At 41.0% G+C, this 21096-nt stretch overlaps 27 non-coding genes across 27 annotated transcripts; all 27 read left to right on the top strand.

Annotated features, from left to right (window-relative positions):
• Positions 1-5081: 5081 nt before the first annotated feature.
• trnav-aac (transfer RNA valine (anticodon AAC)) lies at positions 5082-5154 on the top strand. The gene has a single exon. It is a non-coding gene; the product is annotated as a tRNA-Val (tRNA).
• Positions 5155-5391: 237 nt separating this feature from the next.
• On the top strand, positions 5392-5464 carry trnav-cac (transfer RNA valine (anticodon CAC)). Its single transcript has one exon. It is a non-coding gene; the product is annotated as a tRNA-Val (tRNA).
• A 390-nt stretch (positions 5465-5854) lies between these two features.
• On the top strand, positions 5855-5927 carry trnav-uac (transfer RNA valine (anticodon UAC)). The gene has a single exon. It is a non-coding gene; the product is annotated as a tRNA-Val (tRNA).
• A 582-nt stretch (positions 5928-6509) lies between these two features.
• trnav-aac (transfer RNA valine (anticodon AAC)) lies at positions 6510-6582 on the top strand. The gene has a single exon. It is a non-coding gene; the product is annotated as a tRNA-Val (tRNA).
• Positions 6583-6819: 237 nt separating this feature from the next.
• On the top strand, positions 6820-6892 carry trnav-cac (transfer RNA valine (anticodon CAC)). The gene has a single exon. It is a non-coding gene; the product is annotated as a tRNA-Val (tRNA).
• A 390-nt stretch (positions 6893-7282) lies between these two features.
• On the top strand, positions 7283-7355 carry trnav-uac (transfer RNA valine (anticodon UAC)). Its single transcript has one exon. It is a non-coding gene; the product is annotated as a tRNA-Val (tRNA).
• Positions 7356-7937: 582 nt separating this feature from the next.
• Positions 7938-8010, top strand: trnav-aac (transfer RNA valine (anticodon AAC)). Its single transcript has one exon. It is a non-coding gene; the product is annotated as a tRNA-Val (tRNA).
• Positions 8011-8688: 678 nt separating this feature from the next.
• On the top strand, positions 8689-8761 carry trnav-uac (transfer RNA valine (anticodon UAC)). The gene has a single exon. It is a non-coding gene; the product is annotated as a tRNA-Val (tRNA).
• Positions 8762-9343: 582 nt separating this feature from the next.
• trnav-aac (transfer RNA valine (anticodon AAC)) lies at positions 9344-9416 on the top strand. Its single transcript has one exon. It is a non-coding gene; the product is annotated as a tRNA-Val (tRNA).
• A 700-nt stretch (positions 9417-10116) lies between these two features.
• trnav-uac (transfer RNA valine (anticodon UAC)) lies at positions 10117-10189 on the top strand. The gene has a single exon. It is a non-coding gene; the product is annotated as a tRNA-Val (tRNA).
• Positions 10190-10782: 593 nt separating this feature from the next.
• Positions 10783-10855, top strand: trnav-uac (transfer RNA valine (anticodon UAC)). Its single transcript has one exon. It is a non-coding gene; the product is annotated as a tRNA-Val (tRNA).
• A 582-nt stretch (positions 10856-11437) lies between these two features.
• On the top strand, positions 11438-11510 carry trnav-aac (transfer RNA valine (anticodon AAC)). Its single transcript has one exon. It is a non-coding gene; the product is annotated as a tRNA-Val (tRNA).
• A 390-nt stretch (positions 11511-11900) lies between these two features.
• On the top strand, positions 11901-11973 carry trnav-uac (transfer RNA valine (anticodon UAC)). Its single transcript has one exon. It is a non-coding gene; the product is annotated as a tRNA-Val (tRNA).
• A 582-nt stretch (positions 11974-12555) lies between these two features.
• trnav-aac (transfer RNA valine (anticodon AAC)) lies at positions 12556-12628 on the top strand. Its single transcript has one exon. It is a non-coding gene; the product is annotated as a tRNA-Val (tRNA).
• A 237-nt stretch (positions 12629-12865) lies between these two features.
• trnav-cac (transfer RNA valine (anticodon CAC)) lies at positions 12866-12938 on the top strand. The gene has a single exon. It is a non-coding gene; the product is annotated as a tRNA-Val (tRNA).
• Positions 12939-13328: 390 nt separating this feature from the next.
• On the top strand, positions 13329-13401 carry trnav-uac (transfer RNA valine (anticodon UAC)). The gene has a single exon. It is a non-coding gene; the product is annotated as a tRNA-Val (tRNA).
• Positions 13402-14131: 730 nt separating this feature from the next.
• trnav-uac (transfer RNA valine (anticodon UAC)) lies at positions 14132-14204 on the top strand. Its single transcript has one exon. It is a non-coding gene; the product is annotated as a tRNA-Val (tRNA).
• Positions 14205-14786: 582 nt separating this feature from the next.
• trnav-cac (transfer RNA valine (anticodon CAC)) lies at positions 14787-14859 on the top strand. Its single transcript has one exon. It is a non-coding gene; the product is annotated as a tRNA-Val (tRNA).
• A 1056-nt stretch (positions 14860-15915) lies between these two features.
• trnav-uac (transfer RNA valine (anticodon UAC)) lies at positions 15916-15988 on the top strand. The gene has a single exon. It is a non-coding gene; the product is annotated as a tRNA-Val (tRNA).
• Positions 15989-16570: 582 nt separating this feature from the next.
• trnav-aac (transfer RNA valine (anticodon AAC)) lies at positions 16571-16643 on the top strand. Its single transcript has one exon. It is a non-coding gene; the product is annotated as a tRNA-Val (tRNA).
• A 390-nt stretch (positions 16644-17033) lies between these two features.
• Positions 17034-17106, top strand: trnav-uac (transfer RNA valine (anticodon UAC)). The gene has a single exon. It is a non-coding gene; the product is annotated as a tRNA-Val (tRNA).
• A 730-nt stretch (positions 17107-17836) lies between these two features.
• trnav-uac (transfer RNA valine (anticodon UAC)) lies at positions 17837-17909 on the top strand. Its single transcript has one exon. It is a non-coding gene; the product is annotated as a tRNA-Val (tRNA).
• Positions 17910-18490: 581 nt separating this feature from the next.
• Positions 18491-18563, top strand: trnav-aac (transfer RNA valine (anticodon AAC)). The gene has a single exon. It is a non-coding gene; the product is annotated as a tRNA-Val (tRNA).
• A 390-nt stretch (positions 18564-18953) lies between these two features.
• Positions 18954-19026, top strand: trnav-uac (transfer RNA valine (anticodon UAC)). The gene has a single exon. It is a non-coding gene; the product is annotated as a tRNA-Val (tRNA).
• A 582-nt stretch (positions 19027-19608) lies between these two features.
• Positions 19609-19681, top strand: trnav-aac (transfer RNA valine (anticodon AAC)). The gene has a single exon. It is a non-coding gene; the product is annotated as a tRNA-Val (tRNA).
• A 237-nt stretch (positions 19682-19918) lies between these two features.
• Positions 19919-19991, top strand: trnav-cac (transfer RNA valine (anticodon CAC)). The gene has a single exon. It is a non-coding gene; the product is annotated as a tRNA-Val (tRNA).
• Positions 19992-20381: 390 nt separating this feature from the next.
• Positions 20382-20454, top strand: trnav-uac (transfer RNA valine (anticodon UAC)). The gene has a single exon. It is a non-coding gene; the product is annotated as a tRNA-Val (tRNA).
• The last annotated feature ends 642 nt before the right edge of the window (positions 20455-21096 follow it).

Below are 21096 nucleotides of genomic sequence, written 5' to 3'. Positions count from 1 at the left end.
CCCGACATTGACGGATGCAGTGCCGGTGCTTGAGGAGATGGGGGTGCACGCTCGAGTAGATGAGAGGGAGCGACTGGATAAGGAGTTGTGCCGTGGCGGATGGAGTACAGCGGGAAGGAGAGCCAATGGAGGCCAAGCGACGCTTACCAACGCTGAAATTAAAGCCTTTTTCAGTGCCGATAAATAATGCATACCTTCGCCAAGTTTATCTATTTAATTAAGTTAGCATACTTAGGAGAAAAAAAAAATGAAAATTTCTAATTTGGACGGAAAGCGAGAACCATTAAGTGGAGGACCACCTATCCACACCCAAGTCGCAAACGAAACGCTCTGGGAGCGACAGCGATACCGCAAAAGGCGTGTTTTTTTTTTCCCACGGAGGACCAGTCACCAGCCTCCGTCCAAGACACATCGGGGACTGGGCTATTCAGGTTTGAGTTAAAAGATTCACATCTGTCCCAGTCGGGTATGTGGAAGCCTACATTGTTTAGTTTGTTAATTATGTGTTTATTTGTAAGTGTTTTGCTTGTCCTGAGACGTATGATGGGCTATAATGTCATCTTTTGTAATGATCTTTATTTTTGTGATTTATGTGAGATTCAAGAGAGTTGTAGTAGCTATATATACAATATACTAACAGATGAATAAGTTAATATGTGTTACTTATAATGTTAAAGGCTTATGTAGTCCAATTAAAAGAAAAAAAGTGCTGAATCAATTGAAAAAACTGAATTGTGCCATAGCAATGTTACAGGAAACACATCTCTCAGATAAAGAGCATATGAAGCTGAAAAGAGAGTGGGTAGACCAACAATACAGCGGCTCTAGTCAAAGTGGGAGGAAAAGAGGAGTTGCTATTCTCTTTAACAAGTCAGTGTATTTTTGTCATGAGAAAACTTTTAGTGACAAGGAGGGGAGATTCCTGATGGTGATTGGGAGTGTAGGGGGCACTAAAATGACATTAGTAAATGTATATGCTCCAAATGAGGATTGTCCCATTTTCTTTAAAAAAACAGCATCATTAATAGCAGATAAAGCTGAAGGGACAATTCTTATAGGGGGGGATTTTAACTGCGTTTTAAGAGCATCGGTAGATAGACTACCTGCTGACTTTGGTCCAAAGACCAGGAAATCTTTAACTCTTAGTGCACTGATGGAGGAGTTGGGCTTGATAGATGTTTGGCGTCGCCTGCATCCCAAAGATAAAGATTTTACTTTCTTTTCAAATGCACACTGTAGTCACTCAAGATTAGATATGTTCCTGATAACTGGTGTAGATTACTATAGAGTGATCCAATGCACTATTGAAGCTATTACCATCTCAGATCACGCTCCAGTTTCTCTGACGTTAAAGCTAAGTCCAAATAATAATTTTAAGTACTGGAGAGCAAATGTATCTATTCTAAATAACGAAATGATTTATCAACAAATTAGGAAAGTGTTATTAGAATATATTCAATTTAATGACAATGAGACTGTAAGTCCATCAGTTTTATGGGAGGGAGCTAAATGTGTTCTAAGAGGAAACATTATTGCAATTTCATCAGGATTAAAACGAGAGAGATTTGCAGAACAAGTAGAACTGGAAAATAAAATTAAACAATTAGAGAAAGAATACCAAGCAGTACAAAATACAGAAACACTAAATAGGTTGAAAGAAAAAAGGCAGAAATTAAATGAATTATTAACTTATAAAGTAGAGGGGCAGCTTCGATTTACAAGGCAAAAGAATTATGAATTTGGTAACAGGGCAAGTAGATTGCTAGCGTTTCAGTTGCGAAAAGCACAGGCAGGCAGAGTGGTTCACAGAATCAGGTGCCCAAATTCTGGGGAAATACTATCTCAACCCAAGGAAGTGGCAAAGGCGTTTGGCACTTACTACCAAGACCTGTATAAGGAAGAGAGTTGCCAAGACAAGGGGGAAAAAACTGAGAATTTTTTAAACTCAATATGTCTTAATAAATTGACTGAGGAGGAAGCCAATCTATTGACATGCCCAATTACAAGAGAGGAAATAAAAAACAGCATTTTAAAACTAAAAAATAATAAATCTCCAGGAGTGGATGGCCTCCCAGGTGAATACTATAAAATATTTGAAAAAGAGCTTACTCCTCTTTTGGATAAAGCCTACAATTATGCACTCTCAGAGGGAGATCCTCCTCAGTCATGGTCTGAAGCAATTATTAGTGTAATACATAAAGATGGTAAAGACCCTACTCTGTGCTCGTCTTATCGTCCCATCAGCCTCCTCTGTGTTGATTTAAAGATACTTACTGCTATTATTGCAAACAGAATACAAAAATACATGAGAAAACTTGTGAATCCCGATCAGACGGGCTTTATTACCAATAGACAGGGGGCTGATAATGTTCGAAGAGCTTTAAATCTTCAAATAATAGCACAGAAAAGGAATACCCCATCAATGCTTCTCAGCCTGGATGCTGAGAAAGCATTCGATCGGGTGGACTGGGGATTTCTACAACAGACATTGAGACACATGGGATTTAATGAGACGTTCATAAAGTGGGTCCAAACATTTTATAAAAACCCAAAGTCACGAGTAAGGGTCAATGGACACTGCTCAAAATTTTTCCCACTGGGACGCGGTACTAGGCAGGGTGAAGTTCTTTCACCCTCATTATTTGCTCTGAGTATAGAGCCCCTAGCCGAATTGATTAGATCTAACCCTCAGATACAGGGAATAAGAGATGATTCAAATACTCAGCACAAATTGTCACTCTTCGCTGACGATATTTTATTATTTTTAGAAAACCCCTTAACTTCCGTCCCAGCTTTGCTTAACAGTCTTAAATATTATAGCATGATATCAGGTTATAAAATTAATACAAATAAATCTGAAGCTTTAATGCTTGTCGGGACTTGGCCCTTGCAATTGAATAATCTTGTCTCATTTAGACACTCTAAACAGGGGTTTAGATATCTTGGAGTAATTCTTACCCCTAAGATCACACAGTTGTTTTCATCTAATTATGATAAATTATTAAAGGAAATCAGATCTGACTTGAACAGATGGGATGTACTACCGCTTTCTCTTTTTGGTAGAATAGAATGTATAAGAATGAATATCCTTCCAAGATTATTATTTCTCTTCCAAAACCTCCCTATTGATATTCCACAATCTATTTTCAAATTTCTAGATAAAATAATGTCAAAATTTATATGGCAGAACAAAAGACCAAGAGTGCGTCTTAAAATATTAATGTCACCAAAGGAAAATGGGGGCTTAAATATGCCAGATCTCAAATTGTACTATTGGGCTGCCCAAATTAAAGCTGTGGTGGCATGGATCATTCATGATCCGGAGTCACACTGGGTCCCTATGGAAGAATATTCAGTCTCGGGAGTCCCTCTCTCTCAACTGCCATTTCTCAATCAGCAGTCTCAGAAAAAAATAAAAATTGCGAATTTATGGGTCAAGCACACTTTAAAGATTTGGAATAAGGTCCAAAAACAATTGAAAGGAAAGACTGCTTTATCTCGAGCTATGACTATTTATAAGAATATTGAGTTCATTCCATCTTTATCAGATAGCAGCGGCTTTCGGAGTTGGGCTGAGAGGGGTCTCATCTCAGTGAATCAATTGTTTGAGGGAAATGTATTTAAAACCTTTGACCAACTACAAGTGAAATTCAAGTTACCCTCAAGGGATTTATATAAGTATTTACAAATAAGAAGCTATGTAACAAAACATAATGATTGGGAATTAATCAGAAGAGAGCCCACAAATATAGAGAAGCACTTTATTAATTTGATTGAAAATGGTGGTGTAATGAAAAAACAAATGTCCTTGATGTACAAAAAAATGTTGATTGACATGTCAGATAATACACAATATGTAAAACAACAATGGGAAATGGAGTTGAATGTTATTTTGGATGACGATGTTTGGAGTAACATTTGCTCTGGCTGTCATAAGGGAGTGGGCAGTCAGGTCTGGAGGGAGTTTGATTGGAAGACGAAAATTAGATTTTTCAGGACTCCGTTGAAGTCTTTCCTCACTAAGTGTAGTATGAGTGACAAATGTTGGAGGAACTGTGGACTGATCGGAGATCAAACCCACATTTTTTGGGACTGTCCCAACATATATGGCTTTTGGAAGGATGTTAAGGGTATTTTGGAAGATCTATTAAAAGTAAATATTTCTTTTGACTCCCAAACGTTTTTACTGGATATCTTCCCAGACAATCTCTCTCAAGATCAATCGTTTCTTCTCCATCTCCTCTTAATGATAGCAAGGAAAATGATAACAATATGTTGGTTAAAGCCAGAACCACCTACCATTGCGCAATGGACACAAAAGATAAGAACAGTTTATTTAATGGAACGGTTAACAGCACATGTGCAATTGAAAACCCCTGCCTTTGAAAGAAGATGGGATCCAATTATGGACTTTCTGAAATAGAGCATAAGCCTTCGCATTAAATTGAATATGTTTTATGATTATAAATAATGTAAGAAGCCCAGTCTCAGGACAATGCTTATGTTTCGTTTTTGTGTGTTTTTTTTTTTGTTTTGTTTTTTTTGTTGTTTTTTTTTCCCCTCCCTATGTGTGCATTCACAATAAAGTTCAAAAAAAAAAAAAAAGCTGAGCTGACATCTTTTCCTGTAGTGTTTATGACATTCAGTGATTTAACCATACATGTGAAAGATCTTCAGTTTAAAAGTGGCAAAAGCAGGTTGCCCCTTTAGAATTTAAGTGACATTGAAATGAAAAACATGATAAAATCTGTATGAAATAAGATGACAAAGGTGGATACATGTTTCCTAAAATGAGCGACTATTACGTTCAACTACCAAACGAGAGGTCCTCCTGTTGGAAGCCGAGCAGGAACGATGTGAGGCTTCTTACATAAAAGCAAGCCAAATGCCACTCATCTGATAAGTCGTGGCTTGAGCCGTACAGCACTTTCAACGTTACATCCAATGGTAGGTTTCCAACCTCACAAGTGATATATGGGCAGTTTTGAAGCGGCCAAAAGAGGGTTTTACCCCAAAAGTGTGGCTCATAGAAAATATGTGTGGCAAAATTTGCCAAAACAACCAAACCCATTAGAAGGCAGGTTTCTGTAGTGTAGTGGTTATCACGTTCGCCTAACACGCGAAAGGTCCTCGGTTCGAAACCGAGCAGAAACAAACTTAAGCTTTTCGAAAAATTCAAGTGAAATGTCATTCATGTGATGTGTTTCTGCTTGGGTCTTGAAGCGCTTTCAAAGATACATGCAGGTGTAGATTTAGGCCGTCACATTCGCCTCGTACGTGATAAACGGTCGGTTCGAAAGTGGATGAAAAACATAGGCCTATATGGAGGTTTTGAAAGAGAGAAAATGCTTGGAAAATCTTTCAAAACAACTCATCGACAGTAACACAAAGGTTTCTGTTGTGTAGTGGTTATCCTGTTCGCCTCACACGCGAAAGGTCCTCGGTTCGAGACCGAGCAGAAACAGGTCGCGCCTTTTAGCCTGAAACGACTTGAGATCCGTTTCGGAAAAAGGTCACATGATTTCCTTCCAAGATTAATCAAAGAAAGTCTAACACTCAACTTCAGCCTTGCTTGGCTACCCTGGTTTCAATTTTGTAGGTATTATCAGGTTTGCAGGAACAGTGCGCACAAATCAAAGCAAGCAAAATGCCACACATCTGATAAGTCGAGGCTTGAGCTGTACAGCACTTTCAACGTTACATCCAATGGTAGGTTTCAGCCTGTCCAATTCACCTCACAAGTGGTATATGGGCACATTTTAAGTGGCCAAAAGGGGTTTTCCCTTAAAAGTGTGGCTTAGCGAGAATATATGCTGCAAAATCCGTCAAAACAGCAGAATTCCACGTAGGGCAGGTTTCTGTAGTGTAGTGGTTATCACGTTCGCTTTACACGCGAAAGGTCCTCTGTTCGAAACCGAGCAGAAACAATAGTTCGCTCTTGACACAAAGCGAGTCAAATGCCGTTCATTTGAAACTTAGCTGTATTTCAAATATCAGTGTTTAAAGAGTAATAGTCAAATTCCACCAGTCAAAGCTGAGCTGGCATCTTTTCCTGTAGTGTTTATGAAATTCATTGATTTAACCATACATGTGAAAGATGTTCAGTTTAAAAGTGGCAAAAGCAGGTTGCCCCTTTAGAATTTAAGTGACATTGAAATGAAAAACATGATAAAATCTGTATGAAATAAGATGAGAAAGGTGGATACATGTTTCCTAAAATCAGCGACTATTACGTTCAACTACCAAGCGAGAGGTCCTCCTGTTGGAAGCCGAGCAGGAACGATGTGAGGCTTCTTACATAAAAGCAAGCCAAATGCCACTCATCTGATAAGTCGTGGCTTGAGCCGTACAGGACTTTCAACGTTACATCCAATGGTAGGTTTCCAACCTCACAAGTGATATATGGGCAGTTTTGAAGCGGCCAAAAGAGGGTTTTACCCCAAAAGTGTGGCTTATAGAAAATATGTGTTGCAAAATTTGCCAAAACAACCGGACCCATTAAAAGGCAGGTTTCTGTAGTGTAGTGGTTATCACGTTCGCCTAACACGCGAAAGGTCCTCGGTTCGAAACCGAGCAGAAACAACCTTAAGCTTTTCGAAAAATTCAAGTGAAATGTCATTCATGTGATGTGTTTCTGCTTGGGTCTTGAAGCGCTTTCAAAGATACATGCAGGTGTAGATTTAGGCCGTCACATTCGCCTCGTACGTCATAAACGGTCGGTTCGAAAGTGGATGAAAAACATAGGCCTATATGGAGGTTTTGAAAGAGAGAAAATGCTTGGAAAATCTTTCAAAACAACTCATCGACAGTAACACGAAGGTTTCTGTTGTGTAGTGGTTATCCTGTTCGCCTCACACGCGAAAGGTCCTCGGTTCGAGACCGAGCAGAAACAGGTCGCGCCTTTTAGCCTGAAACGACTTGAGATCCGTTTCGGAAAAAGGTCACATGATTTCCTTCCAAGATTAATCAAAGAAAGTCTAACACTCAACTTCAGCCTTGCTTGGCTACCCTGGTTTCAATTTTGTAGGTATTATCAGGTTCGCAGGAACAGTGCGCACAAATCAAAGCAAGCAAAATGCCACACATCTGATAAGTCGAGGCTTGAGCTGTACAGCACTTTCAACGTTACATCCAATGGTAGGTTTCAGCCTGTCCCATTCACCTCACAAGTGGTATATGGGCACATTTTAAGTGGCCAAAAGGGGTTTTCCCTTAAAAGTGTGGCTTAGCGAGAATATATGCTGCAAAATCCGTCAGAACAGCAGAATTCCACGGAAGACAGGTTTCTGTAGTGTAGTGGTTATCACGTTCGCTTTACACGCGAAAGGTCCTCGGTTCGAAACCGAGCAGAAACAATAGTTCGTTTTTGACACAAAGCGAGTCAAATGCCGTTAATTTAAAACTTTGCTATATTTCAAATATCAGTGTTTAAAGAGTAATAGTCAATTTCCACCAGTCAAAGCTGAGCTGACATCTTTTCCAGTAGTGTTTATGACATTCAGTGATTTAACCATACATGTGAAAGATCTTCAGTTTAAAAGTGGCAAAAGCAGGTTGCCCCTTTAGAATTTAAGTGACATTGAAATAAAAAACATGATAAAATCTGTATGAAATAAGATGAGAAAGGTGGATACATGTTTCCTAAAATGAGCGACTATTACGTTCAACTACCAAGCGAGAGGTCCTCCTGTTGGAAGCCGAGCAGGAACGATGTGAGGGTTCTTACATAAAAGCAAGCCAAATGCCACTCATCTGATAAGTCGTGGCTTGAGCCGTACAGGACTTTCAACATTACATGCAATGGTAGGTTTCCAACCTCACAAGTGATATATGGGCAGTTTTGAAGCGGCCAAAAGAGGGTTTTACCCCAAAAGTGTGGCTCATAGAAAATATGTGTGGCAAAATTTGGCAAAACAACCAGACCCATTACAAGGCAGGTTTCTGTAGTGTAGTGGTTATCACGTTCGCCTAACACGCGAAAGGTCCTCGGTTCGAAACCGAGCAGAAACAACCTTAAGCTTTTCGAAAAATTAAAGTGAAATGTAATTCTTGTGATGTGTTTCTGCTTGTGTCTTGAAGCGCTTTCAAAGATACATGAAGGTGTAGATTTAGGCCGTCACATTCGCCTCGTACGTGATAAACGGTCGGTTCGAAAGTGGATGAAAAACATAGGCCTATATGGAGGTTTTGAAAGAGAGAAAATGCTTGGAAAATCTCTCAAAACAACTCATCGACAGTAACACGAAGGTTTCTGTTGTGTAGTGGTTATCCTGTTCGCCTCGAGACCGAGCAGAAACAGGTCGCGCCTTTTAGCCTGAAACGACTTGAGATCCGTTTCGGAAAAAGGTCACATGATTTCCTTCCAAGATTAATCAAAGAAAGTCTAACACTCAACTTCAGCCTTGCTTGGCTACCCTGGTTTCAATTTTGTTGGTATTATCAGGTTCGCAGGAACAGTGCGCACAAATCAAAGCAAGCACAATGCCACACATCTGATAAGTCGAGGCTTGAGCTGTACAGCACTTTCAACGTTACATCCAATGGTAGGTTTCAGCCTGTCCCATTCACCTCACAAGTGGTATATGGGCACATTTTAAGTGGCCAAAAGGGGTTTTCCCTTAAAAGTGTGGCTTAGCGAGAATATATGCTGCAAAATCCGTCAAAACAGCAGAATTCCACGGAGGGCAGGTTTCTGTAGTGTAGTGGTTATCACGTTCGCTTTACACGCGAAAGGTCCTCGGTTCGAAACCGAGCAGAAACAATAGTTCGCTTTTGACACAAAGCGAGTCAAATGCCGTTCATTTGAAACTTAGCTGTATTTCAAATATCAGTGTTTAAAGAGTAATAGTCAAATTCCACCAGTCAAAGCTGAGCTGGCATCTTTTCCTGTAGTGTTTATGAAATTCATTGATTTAACCATACATGTGAAAGATCTTCAGTTTAAAAGTGGCAAAAGCAGGTTGCCCCTTTAGAATTTAAGTGACATTGAAATGAAAAACATGATAAAATCTGTATGAAATAAGATGAGAAAGGTGGATACATGTTTCCTAAAATCAGCGACTATTACGTTCAACTACCAAGCGAGAGGTCCTCCTGTTGGAAGCCGAGCAGGAACGATGTGAGGCTTCTTACATAAAAGCAAGCCAAATGCCACTCATCTGATAAGTCGTGGCTTGAGCCGTACAGGACTTTCAACGTTACATCCAATGGTAGGTTTCCAACCTCACAAGTGATATATGGGCAGTTTTGAAGCGGCCAAAAGAGGGTTTTACCCCAAAAGTGTGGCTTATAGAAAATATGTGTGGCAAAATTTGCCAAAACAACCGGACCCATTAAATGGCAGGTTTCTGTAGTGTAGTGGTTATCACGTTCGCCTAACACGCGAAAGGTCCTCGGTTCGAAACCGAGCAGAAACAACCTTAAGCTTTTCGAAAAATTCAAGTGAAATGTCATTCATGTGATGTGTTTCTGCTTGGGTCTTGAAGCGCTTTCAAAGATACATGCAGGTGTAGATTTAGGCCGTCACATTCGCCTCGTACGTGATAAACGGTCGGTTCGAAAGTGGATGAAAAACATAGGCCTATATGGAGGTGTTGAAAGAGAGAAAATGCTTGGAAAATCTCTCAAAACAACTCATCGACAGTAACACGAAGGTTTCTGTTGTGTAGTGGTTATCCTGCTCGCCTCACACGCGAAAGGTCCTCGGTTCGAGACCGAGCAGAAACAGGTCGCGCCTTTTAGCCTGAAACGACTTGAGATCCGTTTCGGAAAAAGGTCACATGATTTCCTTCCAAGATTAATCAAAGAAAGTCTAACACTCAACTTCAGCCTTGCTTGGCTACCCTGGTTTTAATTTTGTAGGTATTATCAGGTTCGCAGGAACAGTGCGCACAAATCAAAGCAAGCAAAATGCCACACATCTGATAAGTCGAGGCTTGAGCTGTACAGCACTTTCAACGTTACATCCAATGGTAGGTTTCAGCCTGTCCCATTCACCTCACAAGTGGTATATGGGCACATTTTAAGCGGCCAAAAGGGGTTTTCCCTTAAAAGTGTGGCTTAGCGAGAATATATGCTGCAAAATCCGTCAGAACAGCAGAATTCCACGGAAGGCAGGTTTCTGTAGTGTAGTGGTTATCACGTTCGCTTTACACGCGAAAGGTCCTTGGTTCGAAACCGAGCAGAAACAATAGTTCGCTTTTGACACAAAGCGAGTCAAATGCCGTTCATTTGAAACTTAGCTGTATTTCAAATATCAGTGTTTAAAGAGTAATAGTCAAATTCCACCAGTCAAAGCTGAGCTGGCATCTTTTCCTGTAGTGTTTATGACATTCAGTGATTTAACCATACATGTGAAAGATCTTCAGTTTAAAAGTGGCAAAAGCAGGTTGCCACTTTAGAATTTAAGTGACATTGAAATGAAAAACATGATAAAATCTGTATGAAATAAGATGAGAAAGGTGGATACATGTTTCCTAAAATCAGCGACTATTACGTTCAACTACCAAACGAGAGGTCCTCCTGTTGGAAGCCGAGCAGGAACGATGTGAGGCTTCTTACATAAAAGCAAGCCAAATGCCTCTCATCTGATAAGTCGTGGCTTGAGCCGTACAGCACTTTCAACGTTACATCCAATGGTAGGTTTCAGCCTGTCCCATTCACCTCACAAGTGGTATATGGGCACATTTTAAGTGGCCAAAAGGGGTTTTCCCTTAAAAGTGTGGCTTAGCGAGAATATATGCTGCAAAATCCGTGAAAACAGCAGAATTCCACGGAGGGCAGGTTTCTGTAGTGTAGTGGTTATCACGTTCGCTTTACACGCGAAAGGTCCTCGGTTCAAAACCGAGCAGAAACAATAGTTCGCTTTTGACACAAAGCGAGTCAAATGCCGTTAATTTGAAACTTAGCTATATTTCAAATATCAGTGTTTAAAGAGTAATAGTCAATTTCCACCAGTCAAAGCCGAGCTGACATCTTTTCCAGTAGTGTTTATGACATTCAGTGATTTAACCATACATGTGAAAGATCTTCAGTTTAAAAGTGGCAAAAGCAGGTTGCCCCTTTAGAATTTAAGTGACATTGAAATGAAAAACATGATAAAATCTGTATGAAATAAGATGAGAAAGGTGGATACATGTTTCCTAAAATCAGCGACTATTACGTTCAACTACCAAGCGAGAGGTCCTCCTGTTGGAAGCCGAGCAGGAACGATGTGAGGCTTCTTACATAAAAGCAAGCCAAATGCCACTCATCTGATAAGTCGTGGCTTGAGCCGTACAGCACTTTCAACGTTACATCCAATGGTAGGTTTCCAACCTCACAAGTGATATATGGGCAGTTTTGAAGCGGCCAAAAGAGGGTTTTACCCCAAAAGTGTGGCTTATAGAAAACATGTGTGGCAAAATTTGCCAAAACAACCGAACCCATTAAAAGGCAGGTTTCTGTAGTGTAGTGGTGATCACGTTCGCCTAACACGCGAAAGGTCCTCGGTTCGAGACCGAGCAGAAACAGGTCGCGCCTTTTAGCCTGAAACGACTTGAGATCCGTTTCGGAAAAAGGTCACATGATTTCCTTCCAAGATTAATCAAAGAAAGTCTAACACTCAACTTTAGCCTTGCTTGGCTACCCTGGTTTCAATTTTGTAGGTATTATCAGGTTCGCAGGAACAGTGCGCACAAATCAAAGCAAGCAAAATGCCACACATCTGATAAGTCGAGGCTTGAGCTGTACAGCACTTTCAACGTTACATCCAATGGTAGGTTTCAGCCTGTCCAATTCACCTCACAAGTGGTATATGGGCACATTTTAAGTGGCCAAAAGGGGTTTTTCCTTAAAAGTGTGGCTTAGCGAGAATATATGCTGCAAAATCCGTCAAAACAGCAGAATTCCATGTAGGGCAGGTTTCTGTAGTGTAGTGGTTATCACATTCGCTTTACACGCGAAAGGTCCTCTGTTCGAAACCGAGCAGAAACAATAGTTCGCTTTTGACACAAAGCGAGTCAAATGCCGTTCATTTGAAACTTAGCTGTATTTCAAATATCAGTGTTTAAAGAGTAATAGTCAAATTCCACCAGTCAAAGCTGAGCTGGCATCTTTTCCTGTAGTGTTTATGACATTCAGTGATTTAACCATACATGTGAAAGATCTTCAGTTTAAAAGTGGCAAAAGCAGGTTGCCACTTTAGAATTTAAGTGACATTGAAATGAAAAACATGATAAAATCTGTTTGAAATAAGATGAGAAAGGTGGATACATGTTTCCTAAAATCAGCGACTATTACGTTCAACTACCAAGCGAGAGGTCCTCCTGTTGGAAGCCGAGCAGGAATGATGTGAGGCTTCTTACATAAAAGCAAGCCAAATGCCACTCATCTGATAAGTCGTGGCTTGAGCCGTACAGGACTTTCAACGTTACATCCAATGGTAGGTTTCCAACCTCACAAGTGATATATGGGCAGTTTTGAAGCGGCCAAAAGAGGGTTTTACCCCAAAAGTGTGGCTTATAGAAAATATGTGTGGCAAAATTTGTCAAAACAACCGGACCCATTAAACGGCAGGTTTCTGTAGTGTAGTGGTTATCACGTTCGCCTAACACGCGAAAGGTCCTCGGTTCGAAACCGAGCAGAAACAACCTTAAGCATTTCGAAAAATTTAAGTGAAATGTCATTCTTGTGATGTGTTTCTGCTTGTGTCTTGAAGCGCTTTCAAAGATACATGCAGGTGTAGATTTAGGCCGTCACATTCGCCTCATACGTGATAAACGGTCGGTTCGAAAGTGGATGAAAAACATAGGCCTATATGGAGGTGTTGAAAGAGAGAAAATGCTTGGAAAATCTCTCAAAACAACTCAGCGACGGTAACAGGGAGGTTTCTGTAGTGTAGTGGTTATCACGTTCGCCTCACACGCGAAAGGTCCTCGGTTCGAGACCGAGCAGAAACAGGTCGTGCCTTTTAGCCTGAAACGACTTGAGATCCGTTTCGGAAAAAGGTCACATGATTTCCTTCCAAGACTAATCAAAGAAAGTCTAACACTCAACTTCAGCCTTGCTTGGCTACCCTGGTTTCAATTTTGTAGGTATTATCAGGTTCGCAGGAACAGTGCGCACAAATCAAAGCAAGCACAATGCCACACATCTGATAAGTCGAGGCTTGAGCTGTACAGCACTTTCAACGTTACATCCAATGGTAGGTTTCAGCCTGTCCCATTCACCTCACAAGTGGTATATGGGCACATTTTAAGTGGCCAAAAGGGGTTTTCCCTTAAAAGTGTGGCTTAGCGAGAATATATGCTGCAAAATCCGTCAAAACAGCAGAATTCCACGGAGGGCAGGTTTCTGTAGTGTAGTGGTTATCACGTTCGCTTTACACGCGAAAGGTCCTCGGTTCGAAACCGAGCAGAAACAATAGTTCGCTTTTGACACAAAGCGAGTCAAATGCCGTTAATTTGAAACTTTGCTATATTTCAAATATCAGTGTTTAAAGAGTAATAGTCAATTTCCACCAGTCAAAGCCGAGCTGACATCTTTTCCAGTAGTGTTTATGACATTCAGTGATTTAACCATACATGTGAAAGATCTTCAGTTTAAAAGTGGCAAAAGCAGGTTGCCCCTTTAGAATTTAAGTGACATTGAAATGAAAAACATTATAAAATCTGTATGAAATAAGATGAGAAAGGTGGATACATGTTTCCTAAAATCAGCGACTATTACGTTCAACTACCAAGCGAGAGGTCCTCCTGTTGGAAGCCGAGCAGGAACGATGTGAGGCTTCTTACATAAAAGCAAGCCAAATGCCACTCATCTGATAAGTCGTGGCTTGAGCCGTAAAGCACTTTCAACGTTACATCCAATGGTAGGTTTCCAACCTCACAAGTGATATATGGGCAGTTTTGAAGCGGCCAAAAGAGGGTTTTACCCCAAAACTGTGGCTTATAGAAAACATGTGTGGCAAAATTTGCCAAAACAACCGAACCCATTAGAATGCCTCTCATCTGATAAGTCGTGGCTTGAGCCGTACAGCACTTTCAACGTTACATCCAATGGTAGGTTTCAGCCTGTCCCATTCACCTCACAAGTGGTATATGGGCACATTTTAAGTGGCCAAAAGGGGTTTTCCCTTTTCCACGGAGGGCAGGTTTCTGTAGTGTAGTGGTTATCACGTTCGCTTTACACGCGAAAGGTCCTCTGTTCGAAACCGAGCAGAAACAATAGTTCGCTTTTGACACAAAGCGAGTCAAATGCCGTTAATTTGAAACTTAGCTATATTTCAAATATCAGTGTTTAAAGAGTAATAGTCAATTTCCACCAGTCAAAGCCGAGCTGACATCTTTTCCAGTAGTGTTTATGACATTCAGTGATTTAACCATACATGTGAAAGATCTTCAGTTTAAAAGTGGCAAAAGCAGGTTGCCCCTTTAGAATTTAAGTGACATTGAAATGAAAAACATGATAAAATCTGTATGAAATAAGATGAGAAAGGTGGATACATGTTTCCTAAAATCAGCGACTATTACGTTCAACTACCAAGCGAGAGGTCCTCCTGTTGGAAGCCGAGCAGGAACGATGTGAGGCTTCTTACATAAAAGCAAGCCAAATGCCACTCATCTGATAAGTCGTGGCTTGAGCCGTACAGCACTTTCAACGTTACATCCAATGGTAGGTTTCCAACCTCACAAGTGATATATGGGCAGTTTTGAAGCGGCCAAAAGAGGGTTTTACCCCAAAAGTGTGGCTTATAGAAAACATGTGTGGCAAAATTTGCCAAAACAACCGAACCCATTAAAAGGCAGGTTTCTGTAGTGTAGTGGTTATCACGTTCGCCTCACACGCGAAAGGTCCTCGGTTCGAGACCGAGCAGAAACAGGTCGTGCCTTTTAGCCTGAAACGACTTGAGATCCGTTTCGGAAAAAGGTCACATGATTTCCTTCCAAGATTAATCAAAGAAAGTCTAACACTCAACTTCAGCCTTGCTTGGCTACCCTGGTTTCAATTTTGTAGGTATTATCAGGTTCGCAGGAACAGTGCGCACAAATCAAAGCAAGCAAAATGCCACACATCTGATAAGTCGAGGCTTGAGCTGTACAGCACTTTCAACGTTACATCCAATGGTAGGTTTCAGCCTGTCCCATTCACCTCACAAGTGGTATATGGGCACATTTTAAGTGGCCAAAAGGGGTTTTCCCTTAAAAGTGTGGCTTAGCGAGAATATATGCTGCAAAATCCGTCAAAACAGCAGAATTCCATGTAGGGCAGGTTTCTGTAGTGTAGTGGTTTTCACGTTCGCTTTACACACGAAAGGTCCTCTGTTCGAAACCGAGCAGAAACAATAGTTCGCTTTTGACACAAAGCGAGTCAAATGCCGTTCATTTGAAACTTAGCTGTATTTCAAATATCAGTGTTTAAAGAGTAATACTCAAATTCCACCAGTCAAAGCTGAGCTGGCATCTTTTCCTGTAGTGTTTATGACATTCAGTGATTTAACCATACATGTGAAAGATCTTCAGTTTAAAAGTGGCAAAAGCAGGTTGCCACTTTAGAATTTAAGTGACATTGAAATGAAAAACATGATAAAATCTGTATGAAATAAGATGAGAAAGGTGGATACATGTTTCCTAAAATCAGCGACTATTACGTTCAACTACCAAACGAGAGGTCCTCCTGTTGGAAGCCGAGCAGGAACGATGTGAGGCTTCTTACATAAAAGCAAGCCAAATGCCTCTCATCTGATAAGTCGTGGCTTGAGCCGTACAGCACTTTCAACGTTACATCCAATGGTAGGTTTCAGCCTGTCCCATTCACCTCACAAGTGGTATATGGGCACATTTTAAGTGGCCAAAAGGGGTTTTCCCTTAAAAGTGTGGCTTAGCGAGAATATATGCTGCAAAATCCGTGAAAACAGCAGAATTCCACGGAGGGCAGGTTTCTGTAGTGTAGTGGTTATCACGTTCGCTTTACACGCGAAAGGTCCTCGGTTCGAAAACGAGCAGAAACAATAGTTCGCTTTTGACACAAAGCGAGTCAAATGCCGTTAATTTGAAACTTAGCTATATTTCAAATATCAGTGTTTAAAGAGTAATAGTCAATTTCCACCAGTCAAAGCCGAGCTGACATCTTTTCCAGTAGTGTTTATGACATTCAGTGATTTAACCATACATGTGAAAGATCTTCAGTTTAAAAGTGGCAAAAGCAGGTTGCCCCTTTAGAATTTAAGTGACATTGAAATGAAAAACATGATAAAATCTGTATGAAATAAGATGAGAAAGGTGGATACATGTTTCCTAAAATCAGCGACTATTACGTTCAACTACCAAGCGAGAGGTCCTCCTGTTGGAAGCCGAGCAGGAACGATGTGAGGCTTCTTACATAAAAGCAAGCCAAATGCCACTCATCTGATAAGTCGTGGCTTGAGCCGTACAGCACTTTCAACGTTACATCCAATGGTAGGTTTCCAACCTCACAAGTGATATATGGGCAGTTTTGAAGCGGCCAAAAGAGGGTTTTACCCCAAAAGTGTGGCTTATAGAAAACATGTGTGGCAAAATTTGCCAAAACAACCGAACCCATTAAAAGGCAGGTTTCTGTAGTGTAGTGGTTATCACGTTCGCCTAACACGCGAAAGGTCCTCGGTTCGAGACCGAGCAGAAACAGGTCTCGCCTTTTAGCCTGAAACGACTTGAGATCCGTTTCGGAAAAAGGTCACATGATTTCCTTCCAAGATTAATCAAAGAAAGTCTAACACTCAACTTTAGCCTTGCTTGGCTACCCTGGTTTCAATTTTGTAGGTATTATCAGGTTCGCAGGAACAGTGCGCACAAATCAAAGCAAGCAAAATGCCACACATCTGATAAGTCGAGGCTTGAGCTGTACAGCACTTTCAACGTTACATCCAATGGTAGGTTTCAGCCTGTCCCATTCACCTCACAAGTGGTATATGGGCACTTTTTAAGTGGCCAAAAGGGGTTTTCCCTTAAAAGTGTGGCTTAGCGAGACTATATGCTGCAAAATCCGTCAAAACAGCAGAATTCCACGGAGGGCAGGTTTCTGTAGTGTAGTGGTTATCACGTTCGCTTTACACGCGAAAGGTCCTCGGTTCGAAACCGAGCAGAAACAATAGTTCGCTTTTGACACAAAGCGAGTCAAATGCCGTTAATTTGAAACTTTGCTATATTTCAAATATCAGTGTTTAAAGAGTAATAGTCAATTTCCACCAGTCAAAGCCGAGCTGACATCTTTTCCAGTAGTGTTTATGACATTCAGTGATTTAACCATACATGTGAAAGATCTTCAGTTTAAAAGTGGCAAAAGCAGGTTGCCCCTTTAGAATTTAAGTGACATTGAAATGAAAAACATGATAAAATCTGTATGAAATAAGATGAGAAAGGTGGATACATGTTTCCTAAAATCAGCGACTATTACGTTCAACTACCAAGCGAGAGGTCCTCCTGTTGGAAGCCGAGCAGGAACGATGTGAGGCTTCTTACATAAAAGCAAGCCAAATGCCACTCATCTGATAAGTCGTGGCTTGAGCCGTAAAGCACTTTCAACGTTACATCCAATGGTAGGTTTCCAACCTCACAAGTGATATATGGGCAGTTTTGAAGCGGCCAAAAGAGGGTTTTACCCCAAAACTGTGGCTTATAGAAAACATGTGTGGCAAAATTTGCCAAAACAACCGAACCCATTAGAATGCCTCTCATCTGATAAGTCGTGGCTTGAGCCGTACAGCACTTTCAACGTTACATCCAATGGTAGGTTTCAGCCTGTCCCATTCACCTCACAAGTGGTATATGGGCACATTTTAAGTGGCCAAAAGGGGTTTTCCCTTTTCCACGGAGGGCAGGTTTCTGTAGTGTAGTGGTTATCACGTTCGCTTTACACGCGAAAGGTCCTCGGTTCGAAACCGAGCAGAAACAATAGTTCGCTTTTGACACAAAGCGAGTCAAATGCCGTTAATTTGAAACTTAGCTATATTTCAAATATCAGTGTTTAAAGAGTAATAGTCAATTTCCACCAGTCAAAGCTGAGCTGACATCTTTTCCAGTAGTGTTTATGACATTCAGTGATTTAACCATACATGTGAAAGATCTTCAGGTTAAAAGTGGCAAAACAGGTTGCCCCTTTAGAATTTAAGTGACATTGAAATGAAAAACATGATAAAATCTGTATGAAATAAGATGAGAAAGGTGGATACATGTTTCCTAAAATCAGCGACTATTACGTTCAACTACCAAGCGAGAGGTCCTCCTGTTGGAAGCCGAGCAGGAACGATGTGAGGCTTCTTACATAAAAGCAAGCCAAATGCCACTCATCTGATAAGTCGTGGCTTGAGCCGTACAGCACTTTCAATGTTACATCCAATGGTAGGTTTCCAACCTCACAAGTGATATATGGGCAGTTTTGAAGCGGCCAAAAGAGGGTTTTACCCCAAAAGTGTGGCTTATAGAAAACATGTGTGGCAAAATTTGCCAAAACAACCGAACCCATTAAAAGGCAGGTTTCTGTAGTGTAGTGGTTATCACGTTCGCCTAACACGCGAAAGGTCCTCGGTTCGAGACCGAGCAGAAACAGGTCGCGCCTTTTAGCCTGAAACGACTTGAGATCCGTTTCGGAAAAAGGTCACATGATTTCCTTCCAAGATTAATCAAAGAAAGTCTAACACTCAACTTTAGCCTTGCTTGGCTACCCTGGTTTCAATTTTGTAGGTATTATCAGGTTCGCAGGAACAGTGCGCACAAATCAAAGCAAGCAAAATGCCACACATCTGATAAGTCGAGGCTTGAGCTGTACAGCACTTTCAACGTTACATCCAATGGTAGGTTTCAGCCTGTCCAATTCACCTCACAAGTGGTATATGGGCACATTTTAAGTGGCCAAAAGGGGTTTTTCCTTAAAAGTGTGGCTTAGCGAGAATATATGCTGCAAAATCCGTCAAAACAGCAGAATTCCATGTAGGGCAGGTTTCTGTAGTGTAGTGGTTATCACATTCGCTTTACACGCGAAAGGTCCTCTGTTCGAAACCGAGCAGAAACAATAGTTCGCTTTTGACACAAAGCGAGTCAAATGCCGTTCATTTGAAACTTAGCTGTATTTCAAATATCAGTGTTTAAAGAGTAATAGTCAAATTCCACCAGTCAAAGCTGAGCTGGCATCTTTTCCTGTAGTGTTTATGACATTCAGTGATTTAACCATACATGTGAAAGATCTTCAGTTTAAAAGTGGCAAAAGCAGGTTGCCACTTTAGAATTTAAGTGACATTGAAATGAAAAACATGATAAAATCTGTTTGAAATAAGATGAGAAAGGTGGATACATGTTTCCTAAAATCAGCGACTATTACGTTCAACTACCAAGCGAGAGGTCCTCCTGTTGGAAGCCGAGCAGGAATGATGTGAGGCTTCTTACATAAAAGCAAGCCAAATGCCACTCATCTGATAAGTCGTGGCTTGAGCCGTACAGGACTTTCAACGTTACATCCAATGGTAGGTTTCCAACCTCACAAGTGATATATGGGCAGTTTTGAAGCGGCCAAAAGAGGGTTTTACCCCAAAAGTGTGGCTTATAGAAAATATGTGTGGCAAAATTTGCCAAAACAACCGGACCCATTAAACGGCAGGTTTCTGTAGTGTAGTGGTTATCACGTTCGCCTAACACGCGAAAGGTCCTCGGGTCGAAACCGAGCAGAAACAACCTTAAGCATTTCGAAAAATTTAAGTGAAATGTCATTCTTGTGATGTGTTTCTGCTTGTGTCTTGAAGCGCTTTCAAAGATACATGCAGGTGTAGATTTAGGCCGTCACATTCGCCTCATACGTGATAAACGGTCGGTTCGAAAGTGGATGAAAAACATAGGCCTATATGGAGGTTTTGAAAGAGAGAAAATGCTTGGAAAATCTCTCAAAACAACTCAGCGACGGTAACAGGGAGGTTTCTGTAGTGTAGTGGTTATCACGTTCGCCTCACACGCGAAAGGTCCTCGGTTCGAGACCGAGCAGAAACAGGTCGCGCCTTTTAGCCTGAAACGACTTGAGATCCGTTTCGGAAAAAGGTCACATGATTTCCTTCCAAGACTAATCAAAGAAAGTCTAACACTCAACTTCAGCCTTGCTTGGCTACCCTGGTTTCAATTTTGTAGGTATTATCAGGTTCGCAGGAACAGTGCGCACAAATCAAAGCAAGCACAATGCCACACATCTAATAAGTCGAGGCTTGAGCTGTACAGCACTTTCAACGTTACATCCAATGGTAGGTTTCAGCCTGTCCCATTCACCTCACAAGTGGTATATGGGCACATTTTAAGTGGCCAAAAGGGGTTTTCCCTTAAAAGTGTGGCTTAGCGAGAATATATGCTGCAAAATCCGTCAAAACAGCAGAATTCCACGGAGGGCAGGTTTCTGTAGTGTAGTGGTTATCACGTTCGCTTTACACGCGAAAGGTCCTCGGTTCGAAACCGAGCAGAAACAATTGTTCGCTTTTGACACAAAGCGAGTCAAATGCCGTTAATTTGAAACTTTGCTTTATTTCAAATATCAGTGTTTAAAGAGTAATAGTCAATTTCCACCAGTCAAAGCCGAGCTGACATCTTTTCCAGTAGTGTTTATGACATTCAGTGATTTAACCATACATGTGAAAGATCTTCAGTTTAAAAGTGGCAAAAGCAGGTTGCCCCTTTAGAATTTAAGTGACATTGAAATGAAAAACATTATAAAATCTGTATGAAATAAGATGAGAAAGGTGGATACATGTTTCCTAAAATCAGCGACTATTACGTTCAACTACCAAGCGAGAGGTCCTCCTGTTGGAAGCCGAGCAGGAACGATGTGAGGCTTCTTACATAAAAGCAAGCCAAATGCCACTCATCTGATAAGTCGTGGCTTGAGCCGTAAAGCACTTTCAACGTTACATCCAATGGTAGGTTTCCAACCTCACAAGTGATATATGGGCAGTTTTGAAGCGGCCAAAAGAGGGTTTTACCCCAAAACTGTGGCTTATAGAAAACATGTGTGGCAAAATTTGCCAAAACAACCGAACCCATTAGAATGCCTCTCATCTGATAAGTCGTGGCTTGAGCCGTACAGCACTTTCAACGTTACATCCAATGGTAG

This window comes from Misgurnus anguillicaudatus, chromosome 14 (genome assembly GCF_027580225.2).
Source record: "Misgurnus anguillicaudatus chromosome 14, ASM2758022v2, whole genome shotgun sequence".
Lineage (NCBI taxonomy): Eukaryota > Metazoa > Chordata > Actinopteri > Cypriniformes > Cobitidae > Misgurnus > Misgurnus anguillicaudatus.
The sequence above is the reverse complement of the archived record's forward strand: the minus strand, read 5'-3'. Positions and strand labels throughout refer to the sequence as shown.